This window comes from Geospiza fortis, unplaced genomic scaffold (genome assembly GCF_000277835.1).
Source record: "Geospiza fortis unplaced genomic scaffold, GeoFor_1.0 scaffold11, whole genome shotgun sequence".
Classification (NCBI taxonomy): Eukaryota; Metazoa; Chordata; class Aves; order Passeriformes; family Thraupidae; genus Geospiza; species Geospiza fortis.
This window is the reverse complement of record NW_005054304.1, coordinates 15,147,138-15,165,899: the sequence shown is the minus strand read 5'-3', so window position 1 is coordinate 15,165,899 and position 18,762 is coordinate 15,147,138. Positions and strand designations below refer to the sequence as shown.

At 41.1% G+C, this 18,762-nt stretch overlaps 1 long non-coding RNA gene across 1 annotated transcript in view; it reads right to left on the bottom strand.

Annotated features, from left to right (window-relative positions):
- Positions 1 to 2,097: 2,097 nt before the first annotated feature.
- Positions 2,098 to 18,762, bottom strand: part of LOC115949526 — a 161,118-nt gene continuing 144,453 nt past the window's right edge. The window contains exons 2-3 of the long non-coding RNA XR_004082971.1: positions 16,223 to 16,335; positions 2,098 to 2,119 (exon numbers count right to left, since the gene is read on the bottom strand). This is a non-coding gene — a long non-coding RNA (uncharacterized LOC115949526). The remainder of the gene's footprint in view (positions 2,120 to 16,222; positions 16,336 to 18,762) is intronic.

Here is an 18,762-nt window from a genome sequence, read left to right as displayed (position 1 = left end):
TTCTTTTGAAAACCAGGGCATTTCTTTAACACTTTACATTGATTTGGGAGTCTAATTTTAGGCAGTTGTATTTTTAAAATCAGTGCCTAAATACACTGCCCATAACAAATACAGCATCCCTGTTTTTGGGGTAGAATGATCCCACCAAGCATAATTTCTTCAAACAACTGGCCAGCAAAGAAAGAAACAAGCCAAATCAACCATCCTTAGCAGCACCCTCCCTCCCCCTGCAAGCCTTTCCTATCCCCAAGGTTAGTTTGGGATCCTCGATGCATTTTGAATGGCTGTTGATACAAAGTCGTGCTCTTTTCATTTTCATGTCACTTATTTAAAGAGGAGTCTTGAAGCTGTTGTTTACTGCAGCATTGCTTAGGAGGGAAAAGAATAGCGAGCGTATTTTCAAATGCCCTTAGCAGCTTTCTTTTTATTTTGCTCTCCAAGCCCCTGCTATTCAAGTTCCCATCTCCTCAGAGCACTAACAGCTAGATTGTTCTGTGCAACCAGCTCCCATTAGCAAAAGGAGTCATGCACATCATTCTCATGAACTGCTTTAATAGCACAGTCTTATATGACGAAACGTGCCTCAAAGACAGAGGATGCTAGATAAATATTAACCACATAGTGATCTTATTTAAACTTGCATTTAAATTGCATTTGGATTTTTAAAATGTACATTTATATTATTTGGTATCATTCATCTTTGTCTTCCCAGTTTAAGAAATTAGATATGCCAGAGCATAACAAATCCGCATTAGAAGCATAGAGTTTGGTGGTTTATGTTGGAGAAAAGAAAGAAGTGGGAGCTGACATTTGGGTTTACTGTCAGCCCTCAATAATGTACAAACCCTGATTTCTCATCAGTGAGTTGGTTTCCTTTGTTTACATTAATTGCATTGAAATTTCTGTCAATTATTTAAACTCTGAGTAGTCACAACTCATTTTATTGCTTCATATAGATGATATGAGATCTGACTGTGATTAAATTCATATATGGACAGACAGAATGATTTCTGTAGATTGTGGAGATTCCCCAGAAATCCTTCTGCTTCCCAGAAAAAGTTCAGTTTGATATGTATTAAAATGTGCCTGTGACTAACTGTCATTTGAGAAGCATACCAATTCACTGGTTGTATCAAAATCAAACTCGAAAGTGTGGTCAGAAATGTATATACTCTCATTGCATAGATTCCAACATGCTACATAGTATAAAAGAAACAGAAAAATTATTTTGTTGGGTAGTGTCGGAGAAGAGGAAACATATTTTTTCTTAATGTCAGACAATTAATTTCTGATTTATATCTTAAAGCACACCGGTTGTTAAACCTTGCAATTTCATCTTAGCTAGCACAGCTGTGGATAGCTTTACAGAAAACTCATAAAAATTTAAAACCATTTTCTAAGGCTGGTAGACTTCTTCTTTATTATCAATGACAGTGAATCTTGTGTATGGATGTGCATTTTGCATTTTTTTAAAAGTACACCTTCTTTTCGTTCAGTTTGGGGGTTTGATTTTGTTAAATCAGTGGACCTTTTATTCTTCATGGTTAACAGCAGTGATTGACAGTACATGGATGTTTTTTTCTGTAGCCATCAGTACCAGTGACTAGAAAAACAAGTGAAGAGTCCCAACTGCATAATAAAAAGTAGAAATTGTGTATCTTAAATACTTCAATCCATTTTCAAAATGACCATGCAATGCTGCTTGAGTACATGGATATAACTTAAAACACAGACCTTAAAGGTGGAATGCACACCTGGTAACTGAAATTCTCCAAGCTGTGGTTACCATTTACTCACAATTTTGGACAACACAAGAACATAAAAGCTTCTGTTCCCAGGATTGTTGCATATTACCATCATTCGTCAAAACATTTGTGGTAGTTGTCTATTCTTCCTCACTTTATATTATTTTCTTTTTTCTTTTTGATCACTTGGAGACTGTGAGAATCTGCGCAGTAACAAACCAATAGGTTTATACATTGCAGTATGAACAGGAGAAAGATTTTAAGTGCCCTGCTTCCAGGAGGCTTATTTAAACCATAACAAAATAATTAAAAGTTGCTTGACCATACCTTTTTAATTGGCTCCCTGATAGAAGGGTTAATAGGAATTCTAATACCTGTGTAAAAAAAGACAGATAAAGAAAACAGTGTAATGTAAAATAATTCAGATTGTCTCTGTGTAAATGAGGCAATAAATGCCTGCAACATGAAGCTCAGTCTGACTTCACAGCAGGGCTTGATGCTTAATTGAAAGTCCTAACTAGACCCATTTATCAAAGAAATCACTCAGAGGAAAATTTAATTATCACAATTAATCTATATTTTTTAGAAAGTCCCAGCAAGGCACACTGAAAATTTCTTTGGAAAGAATTTTACAATGCTATTGCCAAAAAAGGTCAAGTGCCAAACCTCTCATAGGTTAAAAAAAAAAAAGTGGGCAGGCACAGAGCATGTTTTGTGAGGAGCAACTTGTATTGCCACTTAGACACAGCTCAGAGTAATGAGCACTGTCACAGCAGGAGCTCAAATGGAAATATTGCTCCCTAAGTCACAAAACTGCTCCCTTTGCAAACTGGAGAGAACATCTGGCTTCTTGAGAGAGCTGCCCCACAATGTGCCTGTGGACTTGGGGTCCTTGGCACAGTTCTGCTTGGCTCTGTAGATCCCCAGCACCCCTTGACTACCCCCCGTGAGTTTCTGCTCGCAGTTTGTCCTGGTGCACACAGGGAAAGCCAGAGACACAGCATGGCCTCTCCTTGGGAACTAACACAGGAAGATTCTGTAGAGTGAGGAACCAGTGTCACTTTTTGTTTAGAACACTTGTGTTGAGAGGAGATCTCTCCAGAAGAGTTGTGCATGCTTGCATTTATGTTGAGCGTCTGCCACTGAGTGAAGTTTCATTCTGAAACCAGGGTATTTCCCCTAACTGGTGATATTCAAGTCCCAGCTGGCATTGTCTTAGAAGCTGGACGAGTTGGGAAGAAAGATGACTCTGAGCTCCATTCTTGTGCGGCTTTACCAAAATTTGGAGTTTCCCAAGATGTTTTCCATTGGTGGCTTTTCAAAGACCAGGTAGTGTTTGAAAGTTTAGTTCAATTTTCTCTCTTATTTTGAAAAACAGCCCCTTGTTTTATGCAGAACCCTACCTCCATTTCCAAGCTGCCAGTGTAAACCTGGTACGCTGCAGAAGGCTACTTCTGGAGCAAACAAGTGGAATTACATTTACGTGCATCATGTGGCACTTGACATGCCTGAATGAAGATGAAAAGAAAGCCCCAAGAAAGTGTGCAGGTCTCTGTCATTATAAGATTCCCCTTCAGCCAGTCAGTGAGCTGATGGATGGTAGTTTTTTAGGACTTGTGGGCAGCAGTGTGCAGCACCTGGTAGGTGGGGGTCTGCTTCTTCACTTTGAGACCCCAGAGCTTCAGTACCTGCATTGGAGGCAGGATGCAGGGAAGTGGTGTACTCACACTGGCTTCAATGAAGGGCAACAGAGGGCACTTCAAAACACAGGGAAAATGTGGACATAGATTTTATCTCACTTTGTGTGGCTTGCACAGCCCCACACCTACTCATGTTTCCCCAAGCTCAAAGGGGACCCATAACTCACCCTAAGGTAGCATAATTTTCCCTTCCATTCTTCACAGTCAGAACATTAGAAAGTATGACCCATGTTAACATCCTTATGCATCACCTTCCTCCTTTGTCTTCTGTGGGAAAAGTTTCAGCTTGGTTTCTTGATGTCACTGGAGTTGTTTACTGCCCTTTTTTTTTTCTGTATTTCCTACGTTATTCAGGTTATACTAATCACCAGAGGGGAAGGAAACAACTCCAGAGCAGATTGAATTGACGTTTAATTGGACATCCTGTGAAATAAACATTGTGACTTGGGTAAGATTAAAATGTGAGTCACAAGTCTGGTGAGTTTTCAACTGTCAGGGAATGCAGTGAAGGAATGAGGGAAGAACAGCAAGGAGAGAACAGCTAGAAGCAATGCTCAGTAGAGCAGCAGCTGCTGGACTTGCATGCTTGTTTTCATGAGGCTTATATTAAAAGTACAGTGGACAAAACTAGAGAAAACAACTGACAGTTCTTTATTTAAGAATTACTATATTTTCAAACCGATTTTAATTTCTATTTTTTTTGCCTGTACTGAACCCACCTGTGAATGCCCTCTAGCAGTAAACCACCATCCAGCTCAGCTAAATTCTTGGATGTTAAAGGTGAGTACTTAGAAGTGCTTCTGGAGAAGAAACCTTTAACAGGTTTGGCATCTTGCATGTACTCCCTTTTTATGTTTGATACTTTGCAATACTTCCAGTGAGTAGGTTTGCTGGAAGAAACAATTTGCAAACACAGCTCCCTCAGCCTTTCCTTCTGAGAGATGCTCCAGCCCCCTCATCGCCCTTGTGGCCTCTGCTGGATCCACCCCAGGAGCTCCACGTCCCTCTTGTGCTGAGGAGCCCAGAACTGGACACAGCACTCCAGATGTGCCTCACCAGGGCTGGGCAGAGGGGCAGGATCACATCCCTCAAACAGCTGGCAATGCTCTTCCCAGTGCACCCCAGGATGCCATTGGTCTTCTTGGCCACAAGGACACTGCTGGTTCATGGACAGTTTGTTCTCCACCAGGACACTCAGGTCTCTCCCTGCAGAGCTGCTCCCCAGCAGATCAACCCCTAGCCTGTTCTGGTATATGGGGTTATTCTTTTCCAAGTGCAGGACCCTGCATTTGCCTTTGTTGAATTTCAGATGCTTCTTCTCTGTCCATCCCTCCAAGTTGTCAAGGTCCTTCTGAAGGTCTGCACAGTCCTCTGAAATGTATGATCACAGCCTTTCATATGAGTTTCACTTGATTTACCTGGTGCTACACATAAGGACAGACTCTTAACAAACGTGTCAGGCTCCTACTAAGAATCATAGAATCATTGAATGGTTTGTGTTGGAAGGTCATCTTTAAAGGTCATCTAAGCCAACTCTCTTACAATGAGTAAGGACATGTTCTTCTAGATCAGGTTGCTCAAAGCCTGGTCCAACCTGAGCTTAAGTGTTTCCAGGAAAGGAGCATCCACCATGTCTCTGGGCAACCTGTTCCAGTGTTTTACCAACCTCATTGTAAAACACTTCTTCCTTATAGCAAGTATAAATCTACTGTCTTTTAGTTTAAAACTGTTACCCCTTATCCTATCACAACAGACCTTGGTAAGAAGTTTATCCCCAGCCTTTTATAAGGCCGCTTTAAGTACTCAAGGGCCACAACAAGGTTTCCACAGAGCCTTCCCCTCTCCAGGCTGAACAACCCCAACTCTCAGCCCTTCCTCACCCAATGAGAGGTGCTCCAGCATTCTGGTAACTTTTGTGTCCCTCTGCTGAACTCACTCCAACAGGTCCACGTCTTTACTCCAGAGCTGATGCAGCCCTGTGGTCTCACCAGAGCAGAGCAGAGCAGCAGAATCCCCTCCCTCACCCTGCTGGCCGTGCTGCTCTGGATGCAGCCCAGGACACATTTGGCTTTCTGGGCTGTGAGTGGACATTGCTGGGTTATGTTCAGCTTTTCATCCAACAGCACCAAGTCCTTCTCAGCAGGGCTGCTCTCAATCTGTTCCTCCCCCAGCCTGTGTTGATACCAGGAGTTGCCCTGATCTAAGTGCAGCACCTTGCACTTGGTCTTGCTAAATCATGTGAGATTCCCACATGTCTACTTCTCAAACTTGTTGAGATCCATGTGGATGGCATCTTGTCCTTCAGGTGTGTCAACCACAGCACTCAGTGTGGTGTCATCTCCAAATTTGCTGAGGGTGCACTCGGACCCCCCTGTCAATGTTGCTGATGAAGCTACTGAACAATACTGGTCCCACTATGGAGCCTTGAAGGACACCACTTTTCACCATTGTGCCCTGGAATGCTGAGCCATTGACTACTTCTTCACAAGCTACAAGCTAAGTTCAGCTCCTTTCTCCTGGGCTGCTTTCTTCTTTGCCTCCATCCTGAGGTGAGGGAGAGGCTGGCTGTGGTGGAAGATTTGGTGATGGAGGCAGCTGTCTGGCAGAAATTGGCCAGACACCAGGTCAGTTGTTCTGTGTTGCACCTGTGGAGTGACTGATGGCAAACTTTGCTGGCTGCTGCCTCCCAGCAGTAGCTGCATAGCAGCCACCTGGGTGTGAAAAGCTCCCAGCCTTTGACAGTTCCCAGAGCTCTCTGATCCTTTGGACATTTATTGTAGCTTGGAAATTGCAAAGGTTGCTGGTTTGCTATTTGCCACCAGGTGGCCTAACCATTCCACCGTTCATGAGGAACGAGACTCCATTAGAGAGCAGCAGCTGGAACTTTTTAAGCTTTACATATTTTTCTTCCCAAGCCTCCACCTCCCCTCCTTTCTCCTCATTCAGTTGATTAAAAGCGATCAGGGCTGCTCTGATTTATCAACTCAATCCTGTACTCTAAGCAATTGAGAAAACTGGTGCTTCCAGCCAAGCAGCCCAGCTTTAGAGATCAAGCTCAGCCACCTCTGTTTACCTCTTAGCCCAAATGAACTCTTGCCATAACAATGCAGGTACCTTGGGCTTTTCCTCGTGCAGCAGTAACTGGAGATTCATTCCTTTGTTTGTTGCCTCTGGTATGACTCTGGTAGCTGGTTTTGTGACCACCCAGAAGTTCTGTGCTGGCCACATAAACTGGATTTATTTTTTTATAAGCTGCCTTGTGTCCCTGGAGCATTGCAGCATGGATTCAGTGGGCCAAAGCATCTGACTCAGTAAATGGGTTTTGATTTTTAAACCCACAGACAGCAGTCCTCTGCTCAGTAGTTTCGGGATAGCCATGTGGGAACTGGCTGAGCTGAGGGCTCCTTGGGTTTCAAGGGAGCTGGCATTACAGCTCGTGCATTAAAAGTTGGGACTGACTTCCCATCTTGGACTGAAAGGAGCCAGACTTAGTGATCTGAAAATGGGAAGGAAGATACTCTTGGATGTTTATCTCAGGTGGTTTTTTGATGGGAAGGGTGGGGAAGGCTCTAGCTGTCACAGCCGTACAAACTAAGGAAAAAACCATTGACACCAATGGTATTACATTGACATGCTAGTATTGGGAAGCCACTGAATGGCTTCTTATGAGAAGGAAGCACAGTTTTAGGAGAAGATGGGTTTTTTAATGTACTGCAACACTGATAGCTTAGAAAAATGGTATTTTCTACCGTTTGCATAATGCCTGAAATTTTTCAGACGGTAGTTTCAAAACAAATCTCAGTAATAAAGTGATTAACAATGATTATTTGGTTAAAACACTCATAATTCATTTATTTACCCCTCTTTGTAATTATGCATTTCAGCTTTGATTTAAGCAAGGACAAGGCGCAGTGATGACAGGCAGGACCATCATGTCAGAGCCCAGCAATAGAAGCATCTTCTCAAGATCAGTTCAACTCAGCTCTGAACTGGTGCCTGACAATTCCAAATCAAAGGTATGCAGTTTCTGAATGCCCCCCATCATAACACAATTGCAACACAAGTCACAACTGCACTGGGCAGACTTTCCTAAACGATGTGGTGATTGAACTTTAAAAAAATAGTCATTTGGAGAAAATACCAGGAGTCCTTACATCTGGTAAATGAAATAGTTATAAATAATAAGTACCTGGAAATTGGTAGATACATTTAGTTACATCACAAAAATGTCATGAAGTAGAACTGGGTATTTCAGCTACTTTAACCTGGCCTTGGGCACAGGAGAGTCCAATTCTGATCATTTGCAGGATAAGCAATCAAGTTCAGGGTAAGGAGACTTTAGCCAAGGTGTTACTCTGGATTTACATCTCTGCAGATAGAATCAGATGCTATCTCCTGGTCTATGCATCCTCTGAGAATAGAATTAATTTTGAATTCTTGTATCATCTGCTTGCTTGTGCACTTATTTGCTAACTGTCTGACTGAGAGAGATATTCTGGGTCAGTATGATTTAGGCATCCTTTATTACACAGTTTCCAATTCAGTACATTTTTTAATCAAGACTAAATTGAAGTCAGGTTCCAGGTACATATGAATATAATATATATTTAGTGAATACATTGCAAATCCCCTAGTCTAATTTTGAATGTAACTATAATAGAATGAGAAATATGAAGGTTCCTTTATTTTATAGAGGAGTGTTAAAATATTGCTGCATCTTAAAGGCAAGTTAAAACCTATTTTCATATTTTTAAAATCACATTAGCTAAAAGCTTGTTAAGGAATAAATAGTCCAGAGGATAATTGAGACTTAGCTGGCTTAAGCAGTAATGAATCAAAATCAGATGCCAGATCATTAATTAATTCTACAAATTATAATGTTGCCATTACTGGCAAATACTATGAGAGCTAATACCAAGGAGAAAATTGAACTGCATTTCCCTTCTTACTACATATCTTTCACCAAAAAGAAAACTGCAGTAGGTTCTGGGTTTTTTTGTGATTACATATATTGTCTATTTTTAAAAAACTTTTGAATGATCATTAATTTTTAAAAATATTTCAATTTCTTTAACATGCTATTTATAGAATCTGCCTATCATAGACTATAAGGATATTTCCATCAGTGCTGCAACTCATGGAAATTAAAATGTTTTAAAGCAAAAGTGACAGAAAAGTCAATTCAACACTTCAGAAGGCTCACAAAACTTCATGCCCCTTCAAATCAGCTTCTTTGGTAAAAGGCATAATAATAGATGGGTCTTGCAATGTGGCCTGAAGTGCCACTATCTCAGGCTCTGTCAGACCAGTGCAGAAAGGGAGTTAGATGAGAAGTGAGAGAGGCAAAAGAGAAGGTCAGCTGGACATTTCTAGCCACCACTTCTCATCCCACAAGAAGAGGAAGCTTCAATATATTTCAATGGTGGTGGACTTAAAACACTTTTCTGCAGAGTGCAGAACCAAGCTGGGGAATGAGCAGTGGTGGAATATCACTGAGCTTTATGAAGAATAAAACACTAAATAGTGATGACATGGTAGAACATCAGCCTAGTCAGAATAAAACTTGAGGGCCAAAATGACAGAGCACCATTATCTGAAAACTCACAGTATTGGAACTGTTTGTCAGGTGTGGTGTATCTTTTCCTCTTCTCCCATCATGTGACAGACACCAGGATTATCTCAGATCTAGAACATGAGGGTGGTCTAAAACATACCCAAAGTGCTTTAATTATTCCTGGAGACCAATCAAAAGCAAATGTTCTGCAGTACTAGTGAAATAGTTTGCTCACTTAAGCATCACTAAGTAAGTGGGTAGGTGCACTCTCCTCTGAGATTAAATTGTCCTGAAGGATCCAGCACAGACTGTCAAGTCTGATGCCCATAAGAGCGATCTGTGCCTGTAAGAAAAAGCAGTGGAAGAATGTCCCCTTTTTTTCTCCATATCAATTGTTATTTTCAATCAATTTTCTTCCTCTGTTTAATTGAAAAGAAGTGTGGGTGGATTATTTCTAGGTAAAACAGTAAGATAACCTGAAATAAAAATATTCTCGCAGTTTCCCAAAATGAATCACAGTTTCCAGTAGGAATCTGAAACTCATGAATCTTGTTACCAAGAGCTACAGAATTTCAGCTGCAGAATAATAAGCTGGCACATTTTTCAGCCCTCAGTGTCTGTCCACCATTAATGACAGCCAAATTTTTGCCAAATCAAATCTATCATCTAGATCAGAGGGTGCTAGCGCCATACTGACTGTCTTTTCTGATGGTTTCATATCTATGCTGAAGAGATGAATTCTTGGTAATTTTTTACCCTTTGGGTCCTTTGAACTACCTAAAGATGTTAACCTTTGCCATGCAATAAAAATTAAACTGTCAATAGGCAACACTTTGTATAATAACGTATCCCAATATAACTATGTTATCTGTCCCTCTACTGAATTCATGGCCCTTTTCCATGTTTGGAGACAACAGATAGTACTACAGCTGATTTATTGCTACTTTTGGCCTTCTGGCAAAATTACAGTATCTAATAATAGACCAGTAATTACAATTTTCCCCCCAAAGTTGCTGTCTTGAACACAATTCCAGAAGAAATTGAGAGCAGCCAACAATGGATGCCTATGAAACACACAGAGATCCTCCCTCCAAGGACTTTTCCAGATTGCAGCTACTTGCATCTCACCAACTTCTTGAGGCATTTAATAGCGCTTGAAGAATTTTTGTGTGAATTTGTCCAGTCTTTCTTTTTGTTAAGATAGACAGCCAATATGGATCACTCTTCTAGTTTTAATCTCTCCGGCTACTCTGCTAGATTGGTGGAAAGATGATGGGCTTTTTTTGTAATGAGTAATGACTCAGAGGTGGAAAGGACTCTTTTTACATGGTTGGATGGCCAAGTTCATGGTGAAATAGCTGCTATAATTCTGCTGGGATTTCATATTATCATTAATGATTTGCTAGGGCACTTGAAGCCTGCAATGCTATCCCTTAAAAGGATTTAAATCTAAACACATTTAAAAAGCTCTGCATTTGTGCTGTGTGGCTTATGTTCCTATTTTCTGACACTACAACCCTAATTCTTTTGACACTCTGAAATCTGTCACTGTTGGAAATTATTAATGCCACCATGAACCAGGAAAACTACAAACCCAGGAACTTGTACAACTTTGGTGTGAAAGCACAGTATTCAGCTGCTGTAGAAACATCTTTGCAATGAAACTGTCTTGTTCTTTAGCTTGTTTTCATATTTTTCCACTCGTAGAGGTTTATTAATTACAGTAATTAATAGTTAGACCAAATTTATGCAGGCTGACAGAACCTTTGTTCCAGATGGACACTGCCGTGTGACAAGGGGCAGTTGGTAACGACTTTTTTCCTTACGGAAGGACATCCAGTGGAAGATAACTGTTATGGCAGTCTGGGGAGAAGGAAACAAAGCCACCATGCAATGAGATATCTTGTGACAAATATCTTACCCTAACTGGTAAGTGACACCAAAATAAATGCTTTTTTAAAAATCCTTTTGTTACATCTTACAAGCTTTCAGCCAATTTATTGAGATAATTTGTATAGCATTGATTTTTGCATATACTTTTATCAGATAGGCAAGCACTCACTGATGCTTAATGCACAATGGTCCTATCACACAGTGCTGTATAATCAACAGCCACCCAAGGATTGGATGACCTGGAAAAAGCATTGGATGGGGCACAATTCTTCTGAAAAAATAGTCACGCCAACATAATGTCCCTAACAGAATCACTAATTTCCCTGTGCATGTCCCTTTTTCATCTTGGATTGTGTCACCTTGGATGGTTTTATCAGTGAATGAAAGCAACTGTATGCCAGTTGAATTAAGTTCCTATAATTAAGATAATTGTAGTGATGTAAAAGGGAAAACTTTCTATTCGGCCACATTGTCACCAGGCCCCGAGGCTGTATCTCATGTCTTTGATGGAGAGGCTGTGGTCTATAATGCTGGTGAATTTGCCACAGCTCTGGTACTTTAGATGCTTCTGGTTTTAAACCCAGTGTCCCCAGTCCGCTTCCCACTGTGTCATTTTGGAATTACAAGTTCATTGGCACACACCTTCAATAAGCTAGCACAGACTTTTCCTGATATACTGTCATTTACACCAAGTGATGTCAAAGAAAAAAAAAGAGAAAGGCACCACAATATACTCAATGAGCATTTTAGATTAACAGTTTGGGGAATAATATAAATTGCAGTAGATGCAAGGAGGTTTGTTGGGTCTTTTTCTTGTTTGTTTGTTGTTTATGAGGCTGTCCTAGAAGATGAGACACAATGAGGAAAATTCTGCCCTGAGGAAAGTTAATGGGAAACAATTCTGCAGTTGCAACAGGGATAGGATTTTTCTGATTGTGTATTATTCCATTCCATCCTTCCCCCTCTGCCTCCTCTCCAGCACGCAGGCAGTAGACAAAGAGCAGCGCCTCTTCTATTTCAGCTGTCATTTCAAAGGAAGAAGACTGACTTAATTCCCTATCACCAGGTCACCTAATTGCTTGGCAGTCATAAAGGATAACAATTTTTATTGTTCAATTTAATTAGACAGCTTCTAGAATAAAATAATTTGAATTTTCTCATAACACCATCTTTCTCTTGGAAAAAAAGATAAAAGCTTATTTCAATGGGAAATCATGGCTTGAGTCACATCCAGAAAAACCCTAGCACCTCAAATCATTGAAATAAAACTTCTTTGTGTAGACAAATGCAAAACCTATCCTGGTTTCTATAAGAACTGAGAGTGATATTAAGTGTTTTTTAGCTGTGTTGGTTTTTGGAAAAAAGGTTAAGCTACTAGCTAGAGAGTGTAAAGAAGGCCTGGAAAAACTGAAAAATAGATTATGTCAACTGATTGTGGCTAAGGATGAAAGCTGTCTTTAGGATTTAACATTTCTTTAGGGTGCTGCAGAACCTCACAGCTTCAACTGACACTGTAGCCACCATGCAGCAAAAATATAAATTCTGACATTTAAAAAATCTTTTCCAGGGGTCAAGATATCTGACCTATTTACAGAAAAGGAGCAGATTGAGAGCTTGCCTGTACTGCTGCAGAAGGATGCCAACCTCAGCAGAGTTTACTTTTTTCTTAAGAGCACACCAAAACCTCCTGAAGTTCACCAGGAATTTTGTAGCACCTGTCTGGCAAGAAATCTGCTGGTCATCTGACTTTTCCTGTGGGTATGTGTGTGATGACTAAAAGAAACAGAGAAGTAGAGAGGAAAGGCACTGAAATGGGATGCTTTTTTACTTCAGTAAATTTACAAAATCAGTAATTTCTGGGGGGAGCTCAAATCCACAAGCCCGGTCAAGAGATTCTACACTTTACCAAAGTAGATTTTTTTCCCAAAAGCTCTTCTGCAGCAATCAAAATGTATTCATTTTTTCAAAGACTGTGGAGCTGAAGGGGTGAAGTTTTCTACCTTGTTTATGACCAGCAGGCCATACATTAGCCAGCTTGGCTAATGTATCCTCTGAAGGAGTAGCGGAGTAACACTTTTTAATTTTATTTTTTAAAATACCCTGCTAAAGCAGCGAAAGTAACTTAATCCAACTCAAGCACAGAGCACACTTGTTCTGGTATAAAACATCTTCTGGAGGTTAGTGCATGTTGTTTGGAAAGAAATTTAAGTTGTCCAGAGAAGAGCCACTGGAACAAGAGCATGAACTTCTCTCCAGGTGTTCTGTTCTGTTTTAAATAATGTAACTATAGGCCAGTTTCCCAAGATACCAGACTGATAAAGCCTGGTCAGCTAGGACATGAAGCTTTCCTCTCTTTGCCCTTTTTTCCTTTCCTGATAGCTAACAGTAACCCATGGAGATGTGCCTCCTTTGAAGCCAGGCATTGCTGGTGCAGTAACTGGAGTTAGGAAAATACAGTGGCACTGACTCCATCTCTCTGCTCTTTTCCCCTCAGATTTGTTACCTTACAAATTGCTTGCCCATCTTATTACTTGATAAAGCACTCAGGATGTTGCTGCATTTGGAAATGACCTGGTTTACTCCAACCCTGTATATAAACTGCCAGTGTACATCTAGATCTTCTATGAGTCCGTGCAGCTCAGAATAGACCTACTAAAGCTAGTGGAGCTGCTCCAGTTCACCCCAACTCTAGGTCTGACCCATCTTTTCTCATTTGGTTCTTTAACCAGTCCCTTTTTCTTGTTCCGGTTTCCTTTCTCATCTACATTTATCGGTCTGGTATTTTGAAATTTTATGCACTCTGATTTCATTTACTGTTAAAAATGCATCCCCAGTATCAGGCACATAATTTTCTAAGCCTCCATCATGCCAAGAGAGTTAGTAAAATATCAGTTTTTCACTTCAGTTCCCAACCCATATGTTTTCAAGTAGCACTGGGGAAACATTTTTTAAAGGACAGACTCCAGAGATGTCCTCTAATATCATCAGCAATGATAATCAAAAGCTGCTTCTGCAGAAGCCTGTGGGATTATCAGTCTCTCAAAAGGAAATTCAGCAGCTTTTCTTGCAGTAACATTTATTCTCCACCCTTGCACCTCAGGCTATCCTTCACCTCAAGGTGGTGACACCCTGGACAACTCCATTTCCATATGCACTTCCTATTCAAGTGTCAGGAGGGACCCTTCATCCAAGGTAAAAAGCCGTCCTGGATTTCTACGGGGAAACACAACTGAAATGCTAATAACAGTTTATCATTGTTCCTAGGTGATACAATTATGCCTCATTTGCAGTTGCAAAACAGCTCTGAGGAAGTTGGGCTTTTTTTTCCTCTCTAATTTAGACATAATTTCAGCTAGTCATGACATCAATGTTAGGACTTAGACTTTGCCACAAAGGAACACATTGCTAATTTCAATCTTTCTTGGCTAATTTCATTCAGACCCAGAGGTGATGCAGCCTGTTTCTGTCCTGTGATTGGCAGTGTTGTGGATGTTTATGAATATCCAGATAATGATCATAATTTCTGCAAACCTTCCAGCTAGTGACCTCTTTGTCAAGGAGAATAACGTAGACCACAAAGGGGCAGTGAGTGCCCTGTTAAAAAGTTCAACCAAATACTCTCCAGAATTGATTTATCTTCAGCAATCTTATTATTTTGCACTCTGCCATTTCTCACTATTTCTCTTCTTCTCTCTCCAAGTGTTCTATTTCCTTTTCTTTTTCTTCTTCAGTCTCTCAGATGATGCCTTCAGAACTTGCTGTGCCCCCTGTCCCTCCCCACAGGATGGAAGGATTTTGGTATCACCTCAGCCATGCTTCACTGTGGAGCCCAGCAGAGCCCCACAGACACTTGGAAGAGGATTATGGGTCCTTTCCCGCAAATCTAGAGACAGTCATCACCTGCCTTGCCTTGTGACTACCTCTTCACAGGTAATCCCTGAGATTATTGACAATGCAAACATTCGACTCCATTGAATTTCTGTAGGGGCGAGAAAATAAGTCCTTGCTTGGCCATGAGGGCAACAACATGGTGAAAAGCAACAGCAGCCATCCTCTGCAATGCCTCCTGGCCAGCCTTGCTCTCCTCAAACTTTTGGAAAAAAGCTTTGCAGTTGTCTCCAGCCCCTGCAAGGGGTATGGAGGAAGTGGGAGGCCAGGGCCTGTGCCAGGGTGAGGGGTGCAGGGTGCAGCAGCAGGGGAGGCAGGCAGAGGGGATCTGACCACAGCCCAAGCTGTGACAGGAGAAATTGAAATATAAATTCTGCACTCTGGCAATAAATTTCACAGCTGCCTAATTTTCCTAGCAATGACGCCTTGGGCAGAGCCTATGTGGGCCAGAAAGGAATGGGCTTTAAATTTTCTAGAACTCCCTAATCCTCTTTATCAGTCACTTCTCCCTAAACTGCTGCTGCTCCCTGAGAGATTTAAAGCCACAGTGGCTTCTTCAAGGCCTCTTCCTGATTATTATGTTTATTCTCATCCAGTCAAGACAGAGAAACATTAGCATGTGATTTACACTGCGGGACCAATCGCAAATACCAGCACTCAATATTTGAAATTCAAGCAGTAGCTGTTTGCAACAAACTGGTCAGGATCAATCTGGAGATAAAAAGGAGGGTTCTGCCTTTTTAGAAGGTGGTAGAGATCCATTGTCGAGGTCTGTCAGTCTTACCAGCCTGTGCAATGGCACTCACAAAGTATTAATACAAGTGCCTATGCTAGGTTTAATTCCTTTCTTTTGTTTAAGGGTTTTTTTTTCCCTTGCAACCATCTGCTTTTCCTCTCATGTTTCAAGTCTTTATATCTATCTGTCAAGCAGGCAGTGGATTCAGGACAGGTTTTCATGCCAAGGCATTCCTTTACCTAATGAAAACAAGTGAATAAAACATAAGAGAAGTAGCTCTAAATTAAAAAGAGAGAGAAAAAAACCCTGAAGAAAACCAATATCTGAAGGAAAACATTTTTTTCCTAGGAAAATGCCTATTGAATGGATGAATTTCTATTTATTTATTGTAATTTAAGTAGGCATCTATAATTATACCCTATTTAATTAAGGATACGGACCGTGTCTGGCAGAAGAGAAATATATACATATGTGAAGAGTCAAGACAATGCAGATAAACTTCTGATGGCATGACATATTCATGGAGAGTAGTCACTTTTCAAAACTAAAATTTCCTCCCAAAGGCCCCCAGTTTGTATTATTAATGACATTTTTCTTAGCCTGCATTACCATTTCCATTGGAGAGGAAAAAAGACAAAAACTTTTCTCAAGTTTGAAAGGAAAAAGCAGTCTCTGAGCCACAAACATCAAATGCTTTTGCACAAACCTTTGAATGGATTTCATCCACATGGTTTTGTAAATGAGTAGAGTGAGCATCCACTCCTGTCCTGAAACCCTGTGCTGAGGAACTCAGAGATGAGGTACAGCCAAATGGCAAACCTGGAGGGGAAAAAAAAACATGGAAAAAGCATTTCCCAATGCTACACAGCAACAGCAGCCCCACACAACAGGGCCCCTTCCAGCCTCCAGAACACTGGTCCCATTTTGCACTAGCTTTGGTGAAGTGGGTACATTTGGACCCTGATTTAAGTCATGGGTAGCACTGATGGCTCAGAGCTCATTCAAGTCTATAATAAACGTTGCAAGGAGACGGGCATGTGGAGTACTTTCAATCTGTTCCTTCAGGTTTCTGCTGGCTACATGGAGCATTGGATGCCATATCCTAAATGTCTACCACCAACTAGATGTCCCTCTTCTCTGTTTAATGTGAATATCCTGTAATTGGAGTGTCAAGCTTCTCGCTGCCACCACTGAGGAGGAGGATACGGAGGAGGAACCAGAAGAAATCCATCTTTGCTGTAATGAATGCATGCAGTTCAGACCAGAGTGGGCTGTTCAGATGTTTTATTCCTCCTTTTCATCTCCTTTGTAGAGGCTCAAGCAGTACCAGAACACAGAGAACTCCTTTTAGGGCTTCAAACCCAGCAAAGATCTGCTGGGTCCACTGTGCGGGAGACAGACAGGGAAGCTTTTTTTGACGCATGTGTCTAATCTCTGTGCTGCTGGTGCTTTTTTTTTTGCGTGTCTTGTTGGCTGTTGGTGTGGGGGCAAATGGCAGAGGCTCCCCCCTGGAAGTAGGGGCTGGAGAGCCAGTTCAGGCTGCTCTGCTGCTTTGGTGAGGCCAGCACCTGCCTCAGAAGGGGTAACAAATAGCTGGTTTTACTGCAGTCTCTGGTGCCTGTTTGTACAAGGCAGCACAAACGTAGATGCAGTGCCCACACTGAGGCACAGGAAGCACAAGCAGGTGTTTGCTGTGATGCTAACTCATTTACATAGCTGTTTTTAGGGGCCTGGGCAGTAGCTCTCACGGGCTGTGCTCCATATGGCCTCTAGCATTTTCTGTCTGTTTCACGGATGTAGAGAAGATCTATGGCACCCAAAGGCCCTGGGCTTTTTTGCCTCAAGCTGCTACTAGCAACAGTTAGGATCCTTAAAGGAGCAACAAGGGGACTACATAGTGCAGAAGAAGGCCTTGTTGCAGCTTTCTGTGTGAGCTGTCTGGAGAGGAATGTGAGGTCTGTCAGCTCAGAGTGCTGAAGGAACACGTCCATCCCACCGCTGCTACCCTGTGATTGCTTTGGTGAGGCACTGATCTGATACTGCCCTGGCTTGTCTTGGTATCGTGTGTACTCACCTGCTCTGTTTGTTTGTGTGCTGTCCAGATGGATGGAAATTAAAGCTTTTGTTGTCACCTTACTCCGTTCACCTCAGTCTGAAAAGGTACCTGTCCCTACAGCTGCCTGTGCCTTCACAGGCCACCCTTACCATGATGGATCCCATCTACTTACCAATGAGAAACAGGAGATTTTAGTGTTGTTTTGTTGTCTTACTTAAAGATCTGAAAGTGAATAAATCATGCATGTGTGCTGCTGCCAAAGCTATCAGTCAGATGTGTAAACATTGGACACTCGCAGAGATGTGGAGAAATCTGCATCTATTTTCTAGGATCATACTTTCTTTTTCTTAAATGCAAGATTTACAATTTTTTCTGGTAGTATCTAGTACTGCTGAAGTCAAAATTAATAGTTGGAATGACCATCAAGTTATGTTGACCATTTTCCTGCTGTTGTTCTGATCAGGCCTTTAAGTGAATATCCTCTCACCACTGATTACATGGAATTTTCTACAGCTATTTAAACAAATCAGGCTTTTACAAATAAAAAGCAAACTCAAGAACAGAACATAGTTACCTTGGAGAGATATTCCAGATCAAGCTGAAAAAATACAGGAGTCATTTGTAGTCAGAAATATGAGATAAGATTAGAACATTTGATTTTTTTTTTAAATACACAACTAAATAAGCTTTTCCACAGGCTTGAACAAATCATCACCAAATCCACATTTCAATAGAGAAAAAGAAAACTGGACTGGATAACTTATGCAGGCTGAGATATTTTACGTCTCCTATTCATCTATTGACTCTTTCCCAGTGTTGCCCAGATATCTTAGAATTCATGCCTTGGGGTCCAAAAATAGCTTAGGAAAAAGTATTAGATTTAAAAAAAAAAGGATACCTCCCTGGAAAGCAAAATTTAAAAAATATTCCTTAAAAATTATTCTCTGTAGATGCTGCAGAACATATTAAGCTAGTGATGTCTAGGTCAAAAATAAACCATTGGAAGTGTGCTTGTATCTGCCACTTGGAGCAGAACTAGCTGCCTTTTTGCATTTAGCCAGTATGCATTTGTACATAATAATTTTGTGGTTCGTTATTCTATCCTATGGCAAGAAATTCCTAAAGTGAAGACCTAAGTGAAGATGTCCTTCTGATTTCTGCAGGATTCTGAACTGAAGTAGGTATCACTG